Source organism: Podarcis liolepis, assembly GCF_965112155.1.
Source record: "Podarcis liolepis genome assembly, chromosome: W".
NCBI lineage: Eukaryota > Metazoa > Chordata > Lepidosauria > Squamata > Lacertidae > Podarcis > Podarcis liolepis.
Window position 1 is genome coordinate 38937178 of NC_139568.1, and position 16406 is coordinate 38953583.

The window sequence follows — 16406 nt, forward strand, 5'->3', positions numbered from 1 at the left end:
TTTTTAAAGCAAAGCAATGCTGCAAAATAACTAAATATGGGTGTATATACATGCATTTCATTCACGCACGCACAGAGAGAGAAAGAGAATCCTGTGGTTTGTTAAGGGTTCTAGGATTTGTAGCTCTGTGAGGGGAAAACTACAGCTCCCATAGTTCTTTTGGGGAGTTGGTGTTCTTTAAATGCATGGTGTGTGCAGCGCATGTGAATAGGTGCTCCACCGTGTTAGTTTTCTGGAAAACAGGAGCAGGGTCTTGTGACTCATGATGTTCCCAGTTTGGACCTTCCATCTGAACAGAAGTAATTGCCTCCTATCAGGAGAGGACACTTGAAAGCACTCTCAAATTCCAAATGCACCTTAAAAACCTCGGCATCCTAGCAAATTCCTTGCTGCATATATCACAATAAGAGACAGCATACCTTCTGTGCATAGGCATCCAGTTCCTTAAACTTTGCCAAGTCTATTTGTATTGATTTCTGATTGGATTTATCCCATGGATAATCTAGGAACAAAAATGGAAAAGTCATTCTTGAAACAGTGGGGAAAGGGAGGGGGGAGCAAAGGATGACCTATGATGTGATTCAAAGGGTTGGAATACAGGGAACCAATAGGGAATAGAGATAGGGAGCCTTTTCTGCTTCTCCCCAAGGGAAATACAGCAGCAGGGAGTAGACCAACGTTGCTCTGCTTAAAAGGACACAGACAGAAGGAAGGAGAGGGAGAATGCTGAACCAGGTAGGATTTTGATCTGATCTTGCAAGACCATTTTGAGTACAGTACACAAGGCGTATGGCATGGTTTGCACTTCCCACTGGAAGAGCTGGTACCTCCTTAGAGAAGCCCTCTTCGCACCAAACATCTGGCTTTGATAGGAATCCCTTAACCCCGGCTGCAAATTTCACTGCATCCGCCTGCAATATGCATTCAACAGGTTAGACGTGCTGACAAAGCAGACACCCCGGCAGGAGGGAATTGGGTTGGCGAGACGGACAGGCGGTCTGGTCTCTCACTTCGATGGGAACCTGCAACAGTATCCCAACTTTAGAGCCGACGTACTGTGCGCACTGCAACTGCTGCATAAAGACTTTAGAGATGAGCAAGAGAGAGTGGGATTCATCATGTCCCATTTGCATGGGGATGCTAGAGCATGGCTACGCAATTTATGGAGAGATAAGGATCCGGCGCTCCAGAATGCAGATGCCTTTATTAAAGCGATGGATGGGTGTTTTTTATCAAGTATTGACGTGGATCTTGCACGGAAGGAGGTGCATGGGCTGAGACAAGGGGGGGCCAGCGTCAGGCAGTATCATGCCCGCTTTTTCGCCTTGGTCAGTGCCCTGGAATGGGACAGAGATTCGGCTCCTGTAAGAGACCTCTTTTGGGAGGGGCTGCACAACTCGATTAAAGATGAGATCGCGAGGGGGGGAGAGACCCCGAACCACCCAGGAGGTCGTTCAGAGGGCACTGGCAGTGGGGGTGAGGCTGGAAGGACGTCCGTGGAGCAGGGACGAAGGGCGTGGAGGGCGCGAACCGGCCAGGGGCCCCTCCTTCCTTCCCAGAGAAGCAGCGCGGGCGCAATCCACGCCTCCGCCAGGAGGAGGAGCCGAACCTATGGAGGTTGGAGGTGCAAGGGCTCAGTCAGCAACCAGAGCCCTAGCACCGGCAGCAGTGAAAGCGAAGCCTCCTAGAGGGAACAGGAAGTGTTACGTCTGTGAGGAGCCAGGGCATATGGCAAAAGAGTGTCCCCAGAGGCTCCACAAGCTTACTGCAGCCTCGGCAATGGTGACTGCAGCAACGCAGCAAGGGGGACCACAGCAGGGAAACGACGCAGTCTGGCTGGAGGAAGAGGCCCTGGGGCCCAGCCAGACGTGTTAGTGACGCAGTCCCCAGAGGTTTTACAGCCCGTGAACCCCCTCCCGCCCAAACCAGTGGTGAGGCTCACCGCATCTCTCCAGCTGCCCAATGGAATCACCACTGACGTGCCCATCACAGTTGACTCGGGCAGCAACGCGGACTTTATAGGGCAGGACTTTGTCGACAAACACGCTATACAGTTGCTGCCGGCCACACTGCCCCTGCAGGTTGTCACGGTGGATGGCAGGGAGTTGCTAGGGGGGCAAGTGGTGAAGCAGACGCCGCCCATGGCGATGCGACTTGGAAATCACAAAGAAATCATCAGCTTCAATGTCACTCAACTATCGGATACGCCCATTGTATTGGGAATGAGTTGGCTGGACAAGCACAGCCCAACGCTGGCTTGGTACCAGAGGCAGCTGATCTTCGGCTCTTCCTTTTGTGCTGAACACTGCATCGTGCCCCGGCAGGAAGGAGAGGAAGAGGAGTCACAGCTGCTGCTAGGCACGCTGCAAGCGATTCCCCACAAGTACGCAGAATTTTTGGAAGTTTTCTGCGAGAAGGAGGCAGACAGGCTACCCCCTCACAGACCATATGACTGCAAGATTGACCTGCTGCCGGGGGTGGCGCTGCCTAAGGGGAAACTGTATTCCATGTCAGAGGACGAGCTGCAGGAACTCAAACAGTTCATAGATCATAATTTGGAGCGCGGTTTCATCCGAGAGTCCAAGGCAGCGGGGGGCAGTCCAGTATTCTTTGTTAAAAAGCGAGACACGCCCCAAAAAAGACTGGTCGTGGACTATCGCATTTTAAACAATGGGACCAAGCCGTCGGACTTCCCCATGCCCCGAATCGACGACCTCCTGGCGAAGGTGCGGAAGGGGAAAGTGTTCACCAAGTTAGACCTGCGAGGGGCGTACAACCTCATTCGTATGCGGGAGGGAGATGAGTGGAAGACGACCATGTTCACGCCACTGGGTACCTACGAATACAGAGTTATGCCCTTTGGATTGCAAAATGGCTCCCACGTTTTTCAAGCTTTCATGCATCACGTGTTGGCGGGACTTCTCTACAAGACGTGCGTCTGTTTCTTAGATGACATCCTGATCTTTTCGGAATCGCAGCAGGAGCATGACAGACACGTCAAGGAAGTGCTGACCAGACTAAAGCAACATAGGCTCTACGCCAAGCTGGAGAAGTGCCAATTTGACGTGACGGAGGTGGATTTTCTGGGCTACAAGTTGTCTGACAAGGGGCTCGCCATGGACAGCGCCAAGGTTCGCGCGGTATTGGATTGGAAGAGTCCACGCAACCGGAAGGAGGTCCAGAGGTTTGTCGGCTTTGCGAACTTCTATCGCAAGTTTATCAAGGGCTTCGCTATGCAGACAGCGGCCATCACAGACACGCTTAGCTCCAAGAAAAAGAAGTTCGTTTGGACAGAGGAGGCGGAGCAGTCCTTTCAGGCACTCAAGCGTCTCTTCGCGTCGGAAGAGCAGCTGCTTCACGTCAACCCCAGCAGGCCGATGAGGGTGGAGACAGACGCCTCGGACAGAGCCGTGGGGGCGGTCCTGCTGCAAAAGGACCAGCAGGGGGTGTGGCGACCGGCAGCGTTTTACTCCAGGAAGCTCAGCAAGTCCGAGCAGAACTACACCATCTGGGACAGGGAGTTGCTGGCCATTCATGCAGCGTTCAAAGCGTGGAGGCACTTCCTGATCGGCGCCAAGCACACGGTGCAGGTTTGCACGGACCACAAGAATCTGGAGCACTGGCGCACGGCACAGTTCCTAAACCAGAGGCAGATACGTTGGGCTGAGTTTTTTGCGAACTTCGACTTCCGCATAGAGTATGTCCCGGGGGACACTAACATCATGGCGGACGCCCTCTCCCGTAAGCCACAGTATCTGGAGGACGCAACGCCAGCGGCCGCCATGCACATCTTCGCACCAACAGTATGGGCGTGCGCCGCGGCCACCGTGGACCTGGAGGCGGTGCGACGAGCGTTGCAGGATGACTCCTTCGCGCAAGCAAAGATGGCAGAGGTGCAAAGGGGCACGGCTGCGGCCGACGGTTTCCAGCTACGAGATGGATTGCTCATCCGTAAGGGGGCCATCTACGTGCCGGGAGACGACCTTCGCGCCAAGGTGCTGCAGCAGCTGCACGACGCGCCCACGGCCGGGCACTTTGGCAAGGAGAAGACGGTGGAACTAGTAGCCAGGGATTTCTGGTGGCCTGGAATGAGAGGGGAGGTCGCAGACTACGTGGCGAGGTGTGACACCTGCCAGAGGGCCAAACCAGTGCACAAACCGCCGGCCGGACTGTTGGAACCGCTGCAAACTCCGGTCGAACCTTGGGAAAGGGTGGCCCTGGACTTTGTCACGGATCTGCCCAGCTCGAGGGGCAAGACGGCAGTGCTGGTGGTGGTAGACCTGTTTTCCAAGATGGCGCATTTCATTCCGTGTGCTAAGGTGGCCACGGCGGAGCAAACCGCCAAACTGTTCATAGACCACGTGTTCAAGGTTCACGGTCTGCCACGGTCTATTCTGTCCGACCGGGGGCGGCAGTTCATCTCGAATTTCTGGCAGAAGCTGATGGGCTTCCTGAACGTCAAGATCAACCTGGCGTCGGCGAGACACCCGCAGACCAACGGGCAAGCGGAGCGGGTCAATGCCATCATGCAGCAGTACCTGAGATGTTATGCAAATCAACAGCCTGCGACGTGGGTGGATTACCTGCCGCTTGCCGAGTTCGCCTACAACAACACGAAGCACGTGTCCACGGGGGTCACGCCGTTCTTCGCCAACAACGGGAGGCACCCCAGAACCTTCCCGGGACTGGAAAGAATGGGAGAGGGGGAGCCGCAGACAGCAGATGCGTTCGCGTCGGAGCTGCAGGAAGTCCACGATCAGCTGAGGCGCCACCTGGAGCTGGCCAAGCACGCATACAAGGTACAAGCGGACAAGCACAGAAGGGTTGGCGAAGAGCTCCACGTGGGAGACTGGGTTTGGTTAGCAGCCCACGCAGTGCCGGCCAGGTCGTTGGCCAAGAAGAAACTAGGGCATAAACAACTGGGGCCCTACCAAGTCGAAGAGCAGGTCAACCCGGTAGCGTTCAGACTGGCACTTCCGGAGGGTTCCAGAATGCATCCGGTATTCCACAGATCGGTGCTCACTCCCTACAAGGCACCGCACAGGTTCCAGGAACCCGGAACGGCGCCGAGTCCGGTCAGAGACAGAACAGGGCACGCGGGAGTGGCACAGAAGGAGCGCATCAACGAAGTCACGGAGATTTTGGACTCCAGATGGGGGGAAGAGGGGGTAGAATACTTTCTCGCCAAGGAGGGCACCCCGGCCAGTGCGAACAGCTGGGTGCCGGGCTACGCCTTGGACGAACCTCTCCTCAAAGACGAGTTTCATGCCCTCTTCCCCCATAGACCTATGCCAGCAGACTTTTTCGACGACTGGCTTTTCACGCCCACGCTTTCGGCCAGCACTTTCCGGGGGTTCGACTCGGACGAGGACCCGACACAAGACGTCCGTTCCCCGGAGGGGTCACCCTCGGGATCTGCATCAGAACCCTCGTATTGGTGGGACGATAGACCAGAGGAGCAGTTCCGCAGACGGTGGCTGGAAGGCCCAGGACGAGCAACACCGCCAGGAGGAAGTGAGGGAGAGACGGACATGGACGTTTTCGGGGACGACCCTGGTTTCGAGCACGGCGGCACAGAGATGGAAGCGGAGGTGACCGTTGTCGACGAGAGCAGGGAGGAAGACCCGCGAGACTTCAGATGGAGACCCGCCACGGGAAGCGACCGATATCCGACGTTCGTCCCTTTGCAACAGCAGCCCCCAGCTCCAGCACCAGAAGGAGGGGAGGGGGGAATGGGGGGCTTCGAGGGGGGGATGGATGTCAGGGGTTTAGGAGCAGAGGCACGGGCAAGGGAGGAAACAGAGAGCGAAGGGGAGGAGGCAGAAGAAAAGATGAGTGATGACGACGACCCGAGATCTCCTAGTCTTTCCAGTGAATCAGAGGATTCACAGAAAGGAGCACCAGTGGCCAGGGCAAGGGGGGAGTCTAGGGGGGCACCCCAGGAAGATAGAGCCAGAGGGGACTCAGGGGGGAGCAGCTGGAAATCGGGACCAGCGTCACCGCCAGGAAGCAGGGAAGAGGAAAGGAGCCAGGGGGGAAGCGCTGGCAGCTCACCACAGGAGGGAGGGCATGAGTCAGGAGTGGCCACACCTCCATCGGGGAGCGAAGAAACGGTTAAGAGGAAAGTGGAAGGTTGGGCGCGCGCGCCAAGTTCAAATGCAGAGGAAGGCGGCGCAGTAAGCAGCCCCGAAAGGGAACCAGGTCCTAAAGCCCGGCGCAAGGAGGCAGGAGGGTCCGGGTCAGCGTCAGAAGAATCCCGGAAGGAAGAAGCCCCGGGGGGTAGAGGGACCCAGAGGAGGACAGTCAGGCGGAAAAGGTGGAGCAAGGCTAGGATATTAAGTTGGTGCACACGGGGCGGAGACTCAGACGGAGCTTCGCCGATCTAGCTACTAGACGTAGAGTTGCGCGCAGCAGCGTGAGAATGGAAACTGTAATTCAATAAAGACTTTTACTTAATGATCGCTGGCTAGCGTGATCCTCTGTGAGCTAGGATCTTCAAGCAGCTCTGACACAATACAAACAAGAAAATGTAAAAATTACAAAAACATCAAAATAAAATGAAAAATTAATTCCCCAAGCCCAACCAAACATCCATCCCACCCCCACCCCCCACATACAAAAAATCCCAAGAATTTTTTTTTAAAACACTTTAAAAACACTCTGTGCCCCTCCGGCAATAACAACTGTCCTAGTGAGGCCTGTCAGGCCCCGCCCTGGGCCAGGTGGTAAGTGGCAGGAAGGAGCAGGGCCCTCAGGCACTCACTCAGGGGAGTCCTCCTGGGCAGCAGGCAGCAAGCCGCACGCAGTCCTTATGAGGCTTCAGGCCCCGCCCCAGGCCAGATGGTAAGTGGCAAGAGCAGGGCCCTCAGCACTCACTCAGGGGAGTCCTCCTGGGCAGCAGGCAGCAAGCAGCAAGCAGTCCTTATGAGGCTTCAGGCCCCGCCCCAGGCCAGATGGTAAGTGGCAAGAGCAGGGCCCTCAGCACTCACTCAGGGGAGTCCTCCTGGGCAGCCGCTACGGACTCCGCTAGCCCAGAAATAGTACCTCGGGTTAAGAACTTTGCTTCAGGATGAGAACAGAAATCGTGTGGCGGCGGGAGACCCCATTAGCTAACGTGGTATCTCAGGTTAAGAACAGTTTCAGGGTAAGAACAGACCTCCAGAACAAATTCAGTTCTTAACCCGAGGTACCCCTGTAAGAAACTTGGGCTTTCTAGTGACAAAGATGTAGACTGTCTTGCCAGAGTGGTGCATGCTCTGGTTATCTCCCGCTTGGACTACTGCAATGTGCTCTATGTGGGGCTACCTTTGAAGGTGACCCGGAAACTACAACTAATCCAGAATGCGGCAGCTAGACTGGTGCCTGGGAGTGGCTGCCGGGACCACATAACGCCGGTCCTGAAGGACCTACATTTGTTCCCAGTACGTTTCCGAGCACAATTCAAAGTGTTGGTGCTGACCTCTAAAGCCCTAAACAGCCCTGGCCCAGTATACCTGATGGAGCGCCTGCGTTTTGGAACGTTTCGGCTCCCGAACGTCGAAAACCCGGCACATTTCAAAACGATTGTGAGGCAAAGTAAGAGTCCATCAGTTCCTGAGGTGAAATTTTGGGGTGGGGAACGTCTGACCTCTGAGCACATCTTGCCCCCTCCCCAAGTCTTCCCCATTTGGTCCATGAGGCCATTCTCACATGCAGGTAAGGGGTGAGGCTTGCCTGATAGGACATGGCTTTCCAAAGCTGCTTTCTTTGCACAGCCCTCAAAGCATGGGACTAGTTGTCAGGATCCTCTGAAGAAATGCAGAAACCAGGGACCCATTGCTAAGCAGGATGGCTCCCCCTTCATATCAGCGCAGAACATCCCATTCAGTTGGGCTGAGCCATGGCACTCCTGGCAGAGAGCTCTTTGGCGAGCCAATACTCAGTACTAAGTAGAATTGCCCATCCCTTCAGATCCTTCTGAGCACTAAAAAAGGAGGGAGAGGTTTCTTCCCTTCCCTGTGAAGCCCAAGCTTGCTGAGCTCTTCAAGAGAGAGGTGGGGGCTCCCGAAGGCTTCCCCTCCTTCCTTTAAGCCTGATCTCACTGCAGTCCTAAAAGGGGGAGACTCTCCAAGACTGTAGTGATATTAGGCTCTTTCCCTCCTCCCTTTTAGGCCTGATGCCTCTTTGTTGGTAGTGAAAGGGATTTTGACCCAAGATACAGATCCCAATAAGGATCTGGCACACAAAGTCCAAAAGTTTCCCACCTATTCAGCCTAGCTGGAGAGAGCCAACCTGAGGAAGCTGGCACAAGCTTCTATCTAGATGCTTCAAGAAATAGGGTGGGGGCCTGGCAGCGAAATAGAAATTCTAACAAGGCTGATGCGTCTGATAGCTAACCTAAAAAAAGCATCTAATTACTAAATATATATTCTTTTTCATGGCGCACATAGTTAAACTATGGAACTTGTTCCCACAAGAGACAGTGAAGGCCTCGAAACATTGATGGCTTTAAAAGAGCATTAGACACGTCCTTGGAGGAGAGGGCTATCAATGGCTACTAGCATTGATGGCTATGCTCTGCCTTCACAGTTGGAGGCAGAAATGCTTCTGAATACCAGTTGCTGGAAACCACAGGAGGGGAGAGGAAATGAGCAATGGGGACACCTTCTTTATCTGCGCTTCCCCACGCAGGGAACTTTGACACACTCCAGCGCTGGTTTGCTCAAACAGGTTATGCTTTCCCCCTTTGTTTTGACTTCATGGATGCTCTTCCTGCTACTCGTCTCCTAATGCCAAGGTCTCCAAGCAAGGGTTTGATAAACCCAGATCAAGCCATGCTCCTCCCTCATCCCTCCAGTTGGGCATTTCATTCCTGGCTCGAAGCACTTAACTGTTCCTCCAAGGAGCGCCTTTCAAGTAGGCTTTCAAGATGGGAGGAGTACAAGCATCAATGCTGCCCCAGGAAGAAGATCTGTATGGTAAATAGAAGCTTATGTATGGCTATTGATCTGGATCCTCTGTGTCAGCTGCAGGGAACCTTTGGCCCTCCAGATGTTGTTGGGTGACAACACCTGTTAGTCCCAGCAAGCATGGCCAGGGATTATGGGAGCTGTAGTTCCCCAGCATCTGGAGGGCCAAAGATCCCCTACACCTGCTGTATATATTAATACTACTTAGTAGTGCTGCGTATCATTTTATGAGCCCGTCACTCAACCACCCAGTGGCGTAGCTAGCCGCTCAGGGGCCCAAGCCACCACGTCACTCCCAGGAGAGATGCGTGGCTCGGGCGCGCTTCTGGCCCCGCGGGAAGTGCTTCCCCCCTGTGGTGTGGTGCCCAGTGCCCCCTCCCCCCCCAGCTACATCTCTGCACCCACCTCTTGGGATATCCTGGGAACAAGGCTTGAATGGTAAAAATTAACTGCGCTCACTGTTATTTTTCTAGAAAAAGAGGTGCCAGAACTCACCACGAACGCTTCCCTTGTTCTTTTACAATGGCAATGGCACCAACCTGAGAGGTGCCAGAACTCAGTTCCAGTGAGTTCTTGCTGGGGGGGGGGGGAAGCTGCACTATATTTTTTTCCTCTAAGGCTGGAGCTTCAATATGTGGCATGTGGGTGGGTGGGTACATTTTCTCCCTCACCTCAAGCAGCCCTGTTTGTGTTCTTGTTATGCTACCATTATAGTTCCTGAAATGAGCTTGCTGTTGGCGTTCTGTTGAATGCATATTGCAGGCGGATGCAGTGAAATTTGCAGCCGGGGTTAAGGGATTCCTATCAAAGCCAGATGTTTGGTGCGAAGAGGGCTTCTCTAAGGAGGTACCAGCTCTTCCAGTGGGAAGTGCAAACCATGCCATACGCCTTGTGTACTGTACTCAAAATGGTCTTGCAAGATCAGATCAAAATCCTACCTGGTTCAGCATTCTCCCTCTCCTTCCTTCTGTCTGTGTCCTTTTAAGCAGAGCAACGTTGGTCTACTCCCTGCTGCTGTATTTCCCTTGGGGAGAAGCAGAAAAGGCTCCCTATCTCTATTCCCTATTGGTTCCCTGTATTCCAACCCTTTGAATCACATCATAGGTCATCCTTTGCTCCCCCCTCCCTTTCCCCACTGTTTCAAGAATGACTTTTCCATTTTTGTTCCTAGATTATCCATGGGATAAATCCAATCAGAAATCAATACAAATAGACTTGGCAAAGTTTAAGGAACTGGATGCCTATGCACAGAAGGTATGCTGTCTCTTATTGTGATATATGCAGCAAGGAATTTGCTAGGATGCCGAGGTTTTTAAGGTGCATTTGGAATTTGAGAGTGCTTTCAAGTGTCCTCTCCTGATAGGAGGCAATTACTTCTGTTCAGATGGAAGGTCCAAACTGGGAACATCATGAGTCACAAGACCCTGCTCCTGTTTTCCAGAAAACTAACACGGTGGAGCACCTATTCACATGCGCTGCACACACCATGCATTTAAAGAACACCAACTCCCCAAAAGAACTATGGGAGCTGTAGTTTTCCCCTCACAGAGCTACAAATCCTAGAACCCTTAACAAACCACAGGATTCTCTTTCTCTCTCTGTGCGTGCGTGAATGAAATGCATGTATATACACCCATATTTAGTTATTTTGCAGCATTGCTTTGCTTTAAAAATTCAGGAGATAGCTCCAAAGTCAATTTGGAGGAGAGCTAGCAATCATAGGCAATATGAAAGGGTTTGAACGACTCCTCTCTCTTTCACAATTCACTTTCGATCGTATTTAGACTACAGACTGAAATTGATTTGGTAGTTATTTCCTCTCCTCGGGGAACTCCGAGTACTATACTTCTGTGAACAAGGCTAGCAGTCATTAACAGAAAATTCTCAGTGCCCTTGCCAAACCACAACTCCCAGGAATCTCTGGGGGGCCTCGCCAGAATTAAACTGGCATAAAATTAATATACTGGTGCAGTAATCAGCCCTGGGTTTCCCCCAGTGCTGTCAAGTGACAACAGTAGGGCCGGCTCAGGATTCAGGGTTGCCTTGGTCCCTCCCTGCCCCCAGAATGCCCCCCCCCGCAGTTGTACTTCCACCCACCCAAAGGTGCAATGGGCAGTGGCGAAGCTGCATGCTCTGGCACCAGGGGCGGAGAGCAGGCAGGCGTGTGTCCCGGGGGCGTGGCACATCGCCTGCGGGGGCGTGAAGATTGTAGAAATAACATGCCTGTGAACCCTGGAAAAAGGAAAGGTTAATCATGCGTCTCCCTTCAGAACAACTTCCCCCCCAAGGGTACATTTTTGGCAAGTATAATAAATTCTTTGATCAATCAAGTAAAACACATACACTTAATCGACTAACTGTGGAATCCCAGTGAATTCAGCAAGAGACACTCTTGTAAGTGCACGCAGGATTGCACCCTAAAATTTCTTTAAACAAGTGGACTTAGGTAGAAGAAAGGAACTGGTACCCCCTCGTCCATATTAACTGCTTCCAAGTCTATTTACCTTCTGTGAAACAGGTGAATGTCAGGAATAGCGTGAAAAACCTGGTGAGTGTCTTGCTCCAAAAAGCCCACAGTGACCTGGAGAAAGTGCGAGCCATTTGGATGTGGATCTGCCACCATATAGGTAGGTGGGGGTACCACCTTTCTGCATACTTGAGTCCCCTTGCCTCTGACAACTTCCGGTATTAAAAGATCAGCCTTTGTCACTGCCCTGCGCCCATGAATCCAGCTCTGTAGCAGAGTTCTTTAGCAGACACCCAGTCCAGTGATTGCCAGCCAAGGAAGATGGATACGTAAGGTCATATCAAAGCAAGTTATATTCAGAGTAGACCGGCTGAAATCAAAGGATGTAAGTAACTCATGGACATTAAATTTAGTGGGTCTACTCCGAGCATGGCTTCTTTGCAGCTGTCTCGGGCATTTTCACCATTTCATAGCCAGTCATGTCAGCTCCATTTGCACAAAGGATTCTGGATTGTAACCTGTGTGGATCAGTGATTTGGTGTTTGGCTCACACAGAGCTTGACTGGGATCTCTGTTCAGCCATGAATCTCAGAAGGGATCAGGAGGTGCTCATTGATAACAGAAATCATTGGGTTAAAGCTCACTGAAAGTGCCGCGGTAGCATTATTATCAATTTACGATGGGGTGGAAGGTTTGCAGGCTATGAAGGACTCGCTCACAAATTTATTGAAAGCTGCACGAATTATGATAGCTAGCAAGTGGAAGGGGCAAGCAGAATATAAAATGGAAAAATGGTATGAAGAGGTGTGGGATATATAGCTATTAATGATAAATGAACATGTGCCATTAAGGTAAGACGGGGAATATGCAGGAGGAATGATTTTGAGGAGATATGGAGGGTGTTTGTAGAATTTGTACTGTTACAACGGAAAGGGGTCAAACCATCGCTAGAGGTGTTGAAATTTTGGGAGGTTGGATAGTTACCATGGAATGGTCTCGCTGGTGGGGTGCACATTTTTATTCTTATTTATTTATTCTTATTACCTTGTCAAAATAAAGTAAAGGTCGCAGCACGGGAGGAGAGGAGATGTCTCCCGACTCCTAACCCTTGCACCAGTGTGCATTTTTATTTGGCAACGAGACCCTGGGTCTACACAAAGCGGATTTACGAGTGCTTCCAGACTTTCTCTTTTGAGGTGCGATTCAATCACATATGGGCAAATTCATGTTGTGCAATCAAAAGTTCATTTGGAGCTCTTGCAAGACAAGCCACCCCACCCCCCCAATCAGATTTTGGCAACCAGGAAAGATATCGAGAAACACGATGGAAAGTGTTGCAAAGTGTTGCCACCCCACAAGCAAATCAGAATGGGTGCTCATTGTCTTTATTTCTACAGAATATGATGTGGAAGGCTGCTATAACCTGGACAAGGTGTCATTTAAACCAGCTGATGTCCTTCAGTCAGGAAAGGCTATTTGCGGTGGATATGCTCGACTCTTTCAAGAAATGTGCAGGTAACTTCTGTTGGCTCCAGCCATCATGGCAAGTGGTTGTTACTTGGCTGTAGCGATAGGAGATCTGGAGAGCCACAGGTTCCCCACCCCTTGCCCTAGGCAGCTATCTCCATGCTTAGGCGTGATCAACTCGCACGTGACAGCCCTCGGAAATAAGTAAATCAATAGATCCTAAGCAGAAAATGGCGGGAGAGAGCTGGAGAGTCCTCATGGCTCATGAGGAGACCCTCCCCAGAACCCAAAGAGGACTTCAGTGGGAGCGGAGGAAGCCCCAAAGAGAACGGAGGCACAGTGGGGCTTTGTTTAGGCTGCTCAGCCTCCCCACCTAGTAGCTGACACACGTCACAGCATGGCAGCTGCTGTTGCTTTTCCACAGGTCCTCCAGCCAGCTCCAGAGCTTCAACTCTAGTTGAAAAGAGTGTTGTGGGGAGAGAGAGCTGGAGAGCAGGAAAAAATGAGCTTTTTTTTAGTGTGTGCTCCCTACTTACACAGGGACACGGGTGGCGCTGTGGTCTAAACCACTGAGCCTCTTGGGCTTGCCGATCAGAAGGTCGGCGGTTCAAATCCCCACGACGGGGTGAGCTCCCGTTGCTCGGTCCCAGCTCCTGCCAACCTAGCAGTTCGAAAACATGCCAAAAAGTGCAAGTAGATAAATAGGTACCGCTCGGGCGGGAAGGTAAACGGCGTTTCCGTGCGCTGCTCTGGTTTCGGTGTTCTGTTGCGCCAGAGGCGGCTTTGTCAGGCTGGCCACATGACCCGGAAAAACTGTCTGCGGACAAACGCCGGCTCCCTCGGCCTGTAAAGTGAGATGAGTGCCGCAACCCCAGAGTTGTCTGTGACTGGACTTAACTTTCTGGGGTCCTTTACCTTTACCCTACTTACACAATTTTTGCTTATGTGCTTATGTGCATGGGGTTCCAGAACATGACCCACCATGTAAGTGGAGGAATGCCCACACTGTGAATGATCCTGAAGCAAACTTGCATATATAGGGCTGCATTGAATTGAGTAGATCCACTGGAATCCATAGACTTAAAAATTACTTGAATTGAATGGGTCTCTTCCCTGTGTGACTTAGTTCCTCATCCATACTTACCTTTGCTCTGTGCTTTATAGGCACAGGTCCTGGCTTTCCAGGTCCGTGTCCAAATGTTGTTGTTGTTGTTTCATCCCAGGAAAACTTGTGTTTTCCTGCCAAATTGGAGCAAATGAGAATCTGTGGAGAACCTGATTGCTGTTTTCTCTGATCCAGCAAAATGAAGGACGGCCACTCCAGCCTATCAAAGCGGTGAAAGCAACCACTTGTCCTCTTGGTAGCAACACTGTTCCTGAATACCTTCCTTCCCCTCTCAGTATTGCAGGGATACAGTGCCAGTATTTGATAGGCAGCTGCAGCGTAAAGGGGAAGAGCGACCATGCCTGGAATGCTGTCCGCATTGATGGAAGGTGGCATCTCTTAGACTGCACCTGGGGAAGTGGCTCTGTGAATACTGCTTTTAGCAAGTTCACTTTCAGGTACGTTGTTAGGCAGACCAGGCAGAGCGTGGGACACACTGAGGGGATAGCAGAAGAAGAGGAGTTTGGATTTGATATCCCGCTTTCTCACTACCCTAAGGAGTCTCAAAGCGGCCAACAATCTCCTTTCCCTTCCTCCCCCACAACAAACACTCTGTGAGGTGAGTGGGGCTGAGAGACTTCAGAGAAGTGTGACTAGCCCAAGGTCACCCAGCAGCTGCAGGTGGAGGAGCAGGGAAGCGAACCCGGTTCCCCAGATTACGAGTCCACCGCTCTTAACCACTACACCACACTGGCTCTCACAGTTAACTTCATTTGCTTTCAGGTGGTTTTGTTTTGCTTGGACCACTTGTCAGAGTTTGCAATTTGATGGCCGCAGGGCTGATTAATGTAAGCAAGTGCAATAAGAATGCTGCAGCTAGGTTGGTGACTGGGAGCGGCCGCCGAGACCATATAACACCGGCCCTGAAAGACCTACATTGGCTCCCAGTACATTTCCAAGCACAATTCAAAGTGTTGGTGCTGACCTCTAAAGCCCTAAATGGCCTCGGCCCAGTATACCTGAAGGAGTGTCTCCACCCCCATCCTTCAGCCTGAGCTCCAGCTCTGAGGGCCTTCTGGCAGTTCCCTCACTGTGAGAAGTGAGGTTACAGGGAACCAGGCCTTCTCAGTAGTGGCGCCCGCCCTGTGGAACGCCCTCCCATCAGATGTCAAGGAAATACAATAACTATCTGACTTTTAGAAGACTTCTGAAGGCAGCCCTGTTTAGGGAAGTTTTTCATGTTTGAAGTGTTATTCCGTGGAGGCCCGGCCAGATGGGCGGGGGTATAAGTAATACTTCATTAATTATTATTATTATTATTATTATTATGCCATGGGCATGGAGTGTCCTGATGGCAGGGATAGATACCATCTATTTATCCTCTTTGAACAGTTCTGGAGTGTTGTGCTTATTCCGGGCTACATGTGTAAAATCTGGGGATTCTGGAGGCTGGATTGTTGCAACACAGCAGCTTCCTCGACCAGATGCCCTCCAGCTGCTCTGGATCACCACTCTGTTTGCCTGTCTGGCCCTGGTGCTGATTTAGGCATTATTATGAAATACTAGACTATTGCGCCTTCTCCTTTTGCAGGTACGATGAGTTTTACTTCCTTACTCACCCCGCTCTGTTTATTAAGAAGCACTTCCCTGAGGACCCCAAGTGGCAGCTTCTGAAACAGACGGTGACACTGGAGCATCAGCATGATCTGACTTAAATGCAGAAGGACTGACCGCCGCAGTCATAAGAACATCAACCACTGAAAATGGGTAAAGTCAATTAGAAGCATCTGTCTTGTTCCCTTTGATATCACGGTTACATCCACAATCAGCCTCATGTACAAGCTGTTACTGCAGTGTATATAACAGGGATGGAGAACCAGAGGCCCTTTCAGAGGTCCTGCACTACAACTTATCCAGAATGCGGCAGCTAGACTGGTGACTGGGAGCGGCCGCCCAGACCACAGAACTTGAAAGACCTACATTGGCTCCCAGTCCATTTCCGAGCACAATTCAAAGTGTTGGTGCTGACCTTGAAAGCCGCCTAAACGGCCTCGGTCCAGTAGACCTGAAGGAGCGTCTCCACCCCCATCGTTCTGCCCGGACACTGAGGTCCAGCACCGAGGGCCTTCTGGCGGTTCCCTCACTGCGAGATGCCAAGTTACAGGGAACCAGGCAGAGGGCCTTCTCGGTAGTGGCTCCCGTCCTGTGGAACGCCCTCCCATCAGATGTCAAAGGAATAAGCAACTATCTGATGTTTAGGGAAGTTTTTTAATGACTGATGTTTTAATGTCTTTTTAAGCTCCTGTTGGAAGCCGTCCAGAGTGGCTGGGGAGACCTGGCTGGGCGGGCGGGCGGGCGGGCGGGGTATAAGTAATAAATTATGATGGTGATGATGATGATGTCCCATCATCCCTGACTA